The sequence below is a fragment of the Salvelinus alpinus genome, chromosome 20 (genome assembly GCF_045679555.1).
Source record: "Salvelinus alpinus chromosome 20, SLU_Salpinus.1, whole genome shotgun sequence".
Classification (NCBI taxonomy): Eukaryota; Metazoa; Chordata; class Actinopteri; order Salmoniformes; family Salmonidae; genus Salvelinus; species Salvelinus alpinus.
This window is the reverse complement of record NC_092105.1, coordinates 3,206,952-3,213,495: the sequence shown is the minus strand read 5'-3', so window position 1 is coordinate 3,213,495 and position 6,544 is coordinate 3,206,952.

Here is a 6,544-nt window from a genome sequence, read left to right as displayed (position 1 = left end):
TTGCCTGATCCTACGTTGAGTATACCCATACGGACCAGCTGGATTGGACTATACATGGGTTGATTCAGAGTTAGGATCCTGGAAGGGAATAACCCCTGAATTACACACATGATTGAAAACATCCAGGACCTAAACTGACGAACACGGAAGTGAATACATAGACAACGTGGAGCTAAGAGAGAAGGATCCGAGGGGGAGTAAACTCCTAGGTTGCACTATGCTTTCCACATCCGTTGACATAGCGGACCTAGACATCTTGACCACACCACTCGATATGGACACATGGCAACCAACCGAGGACCAAACCTGCATAAGGGGCGCAACTCAAGGGATTTTGCCTGATCCTAAATCGAGTCGACAGACCTACCTAAACTTAACCATTCCTAAAACTATACCTTACCCTAACCCTAACCCTAAACTTAACCATTTTACTAACCATACCTAACCTTAACCCTAAAACATTACCCTAACCCTAAACCTAACCCTAAACCACTCTAAAAAATATACCTTACCCTAACCTTAACCCTAAACTTAACCATTTTACTAACCATACCTAACCCTAACCCCCACCCCAAGGACAGACGACTCTTTAACCCTAGTAATGGGTTAATCTACCAGTGGGCTCCATGGGGCCTACAACTTTGGCCGGCCGCGCCCAGACCCCTCCGGACCGCGCGCACATGTGTGGAGTGCACCCCCTCCCTTCCCCCCTCCGGTTTCCACGTGTCAGAGATGGAAGTGGATCAACCGACTCAAAATAGAAACCAAACACTAGCCGGTCACCGCTGCATTGCCTACCGAGGGATCTGGACGCAGCAAGCCAAGGAAATTTTCATCCCTTAAATTCACTGGGATCATCTTAAATCGGGCTTTTTCTAGGGGTGTTGATTCTCCACCCATCATACTTCTCCAAGGAATGGTTGGATGGTAAAGAGGTTTAAAATTATCTTTATAATTATCGTTAGATTAAATACAACCTAAAATGACCCTACTTTACTCCTGACCCTTGGATGCACATCACCTACTCTACTTTTTTCAACGAAGAGGAATCGTCCTTCATCATCACCGAGGACCCCGGATTCTACCACTACACACTACACACTTCAACCTGAACTCCCGCAAAGACATCACCTTTTTCAACTAAAGACAAAGATTTTTTTCACCAAAGAACAAGACTTCACCATCCTGACACAGGTGTAAGAGACCTCTACTTACCCTGATGACCGTATTTCCAATTTAGGAGTTAAAATGAACAAATTATAACATAGGCTCACCCCACTCACACCTCTGCACCATACACAAACAAACCAAAAACCTAGTTAAGCCCTCTTATGTTTATGTGTGTTTGAATGTGTACCCCCACCCCACCCTTGGTTTACAATTTAGAGTTGGACCTTACAAGACCTACCCAACCACTCACCCAAACCGTCTAACCCTAAATGTAAATGTAACCCTAACCATTCCTAATACTAATCCTAACCTCAACCTCAGCCCCTAACCTTTACTGCTATCCTAGCCCTAACCCATCTGTGTGTGTGTGTATGTGTATATGTGTCTGTGTCTGACCCTATGTTGTTAACCTTGTCTGTCTCTTATAATGTACTGTGATCCCTATTTTGTGTCTGTCCCTTATAATGTATTGTGATCCCTGCTTTGTCACACTCCACGTGTCATTTATACCATATAACATGTTATAAACCTTGTGTCACTATAAGGTTGAACTTATATCATATTGGATCTCCATTGTATTGTTGTTAGGTGTGCTTGACCTCTACTCTAACTGCCCATCCACTTTACTGTAGCCCTATTCCACTCTCACCCCTATCTGAACCCTGTACAATGCAACCTGTTACCGGCTATCTTGCCCAGTAACAGTGCAGACCAATCAAAATTACCTCATCCACCTGGGCTATAAATGCACAGACTGGGGAGGCAGCACCCCTCACAACTTTACAAGGAGACCAGCAGACAGGCTGCATTCTACTCCACACACCCAACCAGGACTACAATCCAGGCAAGTACATCACATAGCACACTGTACTGTATATGTAGATATATATATATATATACATACACTTTTTACAACTTTTTGCACCCTTTTACTTTAATTTTATTTGGATATATTCTCCTCCCTGCTACCTGATGAAGCCGAGTAAGGCAGAAACGCGTCGTGGCTGGGACTCCTCTAGATCTGTAGTGTTGCTGTAAGGAAGGCAGGTTCCACACAGACGTCGGAGGGGTCTCCTTTTGGCTACTATTTTATTTGTATACTTTTCTTTCCTTAATTGGAGTTTTACACAGCTCTCATACACATGTACACATAGGATGAAGTGGAGTGTGACTTTGCTTGTTATCCCTCACCACTTGTGGGGATATATGTGTATGCTTCTGTATATGTTAAAAATATGTGTATAGCTATTTCCCCTCTTATGTTCATGTTTGTTTGCATGTGTACCCCCACCCCACCTTTGGTCCCAACCCTACAGACAGATAGACACTAACGCTCAGCTATCACACCACAGGGCCCTTTTACCATTAGGTTACCCTAAAAATACATAGGTGACCTTTAGGACCGTTAAAATAGATCTTCAATAGCACTTACCATGACCATGGACTCGTAATTAAAACTTTCCTCTAGCGACTTTACTAGCACTATGGTAGTTAGATAGATAGACACTAACGCTCAGCTATCACACCACAGGGCCCTTTTACCATTAGGTTACCCTAAAAATACATAGGTGACCTTTAGGACCGTTAAAATAAATCTTTAATAACATTTACCATGACCATGGACTCGTAATTTAAACTTTCCTCTAGCGACTTTACTAGCACTATGGGAGTTAGACAGATAGACACTAACGCTTAGCTATCACACCACAGGGCCCTTTTACCATTAGGTCACCCTAAAAATACATAGGTGACCTTTAGGACCGTTAAAATAAATCTTTAATAGCGTTTACCATGACCATGGACTCGTAATTAAAACTTTCCTCTAGCGACTTTACTAGCACTATGGGAGTTAGACAGATAGACACTAACGCTTAGCTATCACACCACAGGGCCCTTTTACCATTAGGTTACCCTAAAAATACATAGGTGACCTTTAGGACCGTTAAAATAAATCTTTAATAGCATTTACCATGACCATGGACTCTTAATTAAAACTTTCCTCTAGTCACTTTACTAGCACTATGGGAGTTACCATGACTATGGACTCTCAATAATAATAATACTCTCCTTTAGTTAAAATATTCCCCTTCTTTTTTGGTTTCCTGGACTCAGGGTTACCATGACCATGGGCCTTGAAGAAAAGAAACAATAAAATAGAACTAATTTAAATAGAACTATTTTACAAAAAACCTTACCAACCCACCATCCTTCCAAAATACCTCTCATCTACACCCACCAGCACCCCCAACGGACGAGAACCTTTTTTCTCCAACAACTCTGGGGGCCCCGACCTTGGCGACTCACCCGCGGCGTGTGCACCTTAAGCATTAGGCCCGACCATACACCAAGAAAGAAGACCGGAGGAAATGGTATAGACCGGACCCTTCGGGACCCCTCGGGGTCCTGTTGGCAGACCTAACGGCACAACCCTCCCAACCCCGCACAAACAGGAGACTCACGTACCGCGCTGGACGACTATCTACCCCAGTTTAGAACTGGATTGGCAGTATGTCCAGTAGCGCGTGTTTCATCCTTGGGGTTGGGATAACTAAAAGAGGGGCTTTGGGGTTTGGCGCCGCGCCTGGAGTATCGCCTTGGCCGTGTAACCCCTGGGGTGCCCAGATTATGTCTGGCGGAGAATTGGATCCCACTAACTTTCACTGGGGGACCCCTTACCCCGCCGCACTAAGCCTGGACAACCGATCCACACTTTTTTACCTGGACTACGATCATATTCACTGTCTAGGGAGGATATACCTCTGGAAATACTACGATCCTGGAAGGGAGTTATTCCATTGGTCACTATCACCCAAACCACTGAATTACCTGGGACCGAAATGGTAGGGATGGAGCATGGCTATCAACTGTAACTCCTGGCAGACGTACAAAGGCCAGAGGTTGTTTTGCCTGATCCAAAAAACCCCCGATAGACTTCCTGAAACGTAGGACGGAACTCCTAAGGTGGATGTATGACAGCCGTGAAGAGGGCTTGCCTTCTGGGTTCTTATCTGCCCAAACCTATGGGAGTTCAATGACTTACCACTCGACAGGGACACATGGCAACCAACTGAGGTCCGGACCTGCACAAGGTACGCAACTCGACGGTTTTGCCTGATCCTACGTTGAGTATACCCATACGGACTAGCTGGATTGGACTATACATGGGTTGATTCAGAGTTAGGATCCTGGAAGGGAATAACCCCTGAATTACACACATGATTGAAAACATCCAGGACCTAAACTGACGAACACGGAAGTGAATACATAGACAACGTGGAGCTAAGAGAGAAGGATCCGAGGGGGAGTAAACTCCTAGGTTGCACTATGCTTTCCACATCCGTTGACATAGCGGACCTAGACATCTTGACCACACCACTCGATATGGACACATGGCAACCAACCGAGGACCAAACCTGCATAAGGGGCGCAACTCAAGGGATTTTGCCTGATCCTAAATCGAGTCGACAGACCTACCTAAACTTAACCATTCCTAAAACTATACCTTACCCTAACCCTAACCCTAATCTTAACCATTTTACTAACCATACCTAACCTTAACCCTAAACCTTACCCTAACCCTAAACCTAACCCTAAACCACTCTAAAAAAAATATACCTTACCCTAACCTTAACCCTAAACTTAACCATTTTACTAACCATACCTAACCCTAACCCCCACCCCAAGGACAGACGACTCTTTAACCCTAGTAATGGGTTAAATCTACCAGTGGGCTCTATGGGGCCTACTACTTTGGCCGGCCGCGCCCAGACCCCTCCGGACCGCGCGCACATGTGTGGAGTGCACCCCCTCCCTTCCCCCCTCCGGTTTCCACGTGTCAGAGATGGAAGTGGATCAACCGACTCAAAACTAGAAACCTAACCCTAACCCTAACCCTAACCCTAACCCTAACCCTAACCCTAACCCTAACCCTAACCCTAACCCTAACCCTAACCCTAACCCTAACCCTAACCCTAACCCTAACCCTAACCCTAACCCTAACCCTAACCCTAACCCAACCCTAACCCTAACCCTAACCCCTAACCCAAACCCTAACCCTAACCCTAACCCTAACCCTAACCCTAACCCAGATCCCTACATCAATCAATCAAACACAACTTCTCTACAGTTCAGCACACTTACATACCACTCAAACCATACAGAATAATTTCAGCATTCAGAAAGAACAACAATTTAAAGGACCTCCTCACCAAAGCAAGATTCAGTAGTAAGCCACCACAAGACCCCAAATCTCACAATTTCCATTTTCGACAGATAAAGTTCATTACAAACATACACAGCCATACATCAGCACCAGTACAAGAATCCTATTCATTGAACACCCATAACGCCATTTATATCATTACATGCACACTCTGCAATAAACAATACATCGGAGAAACCAAACACACCATAGAAACCAGACTCAAACAACACCTGTATAACATTAAAAGGGCACACCTACAAACGGCACTCATAACCCACTTCCAGGAGCACCCCATCACCCACCTTACCATATCAGGGTTACAGTCACACATAGGCTGGACCTGTGGGCAGCGAAAGAGGGTAGAACGGGAGTGGATCCAGCACCTACAGACAATAACGCCAAATGGCCTGAACGAGAGGTTTTAGAAAATGGGTTTTAACAGACAGGAAAATGGATGGAGAAGAACATGGTTTTATTTATATTTTATCTATACTCTATATATTTATGTTTTGTTCAGTTTTAGTTTGGCATTTCCTTTTCTTAGGTCTTTCCTTTCTTTTAATAGAATAAAACAATAAAACCAACTAAATGCACAATATTGCTTTTATGTTCATATTTAACAACATCATGGTTGAATGAATCTTTCACCACATCGGCTCCTGCACTGTCACCCAGAAAAAGAGCCATTCTAGAACTTACTTCAGTTTAATTTATGATCTTAGGAGGACACCTACGGGCCTTTTTAAGTACTACACCTAATATAAAAGATCATCAGAAGAGGGATAAACAGGAGATTGGCCTGTGCACCGTAAAACAAACTAGCTGAAACGAAACACAATTATATTCAAAACCTAACCCTAACCCTAACCCCTAACCCCTAACCCTAACCCTAACCCTAACCCTAACCCTAACCCTAACCCTAACCCTAACCCTAACCCTAACCCTAACCCTAACCCTAACCCTAACCCTAACCCTAACCCTAACCCCTAACCCTAACCCTAACCCTAACCCCTAACCCTAACCCTAACACCCTAACCCTAACCCTAACCCTAACCCTAACCCTAACACCCTAACCCTAACCCTAACCCTAACCCTAACACCCTAACCCTAACCCTAACCCTAACCCCCCCCTAACCCTAACCCTAACCCTAACCCTAACCCTAACCCTAA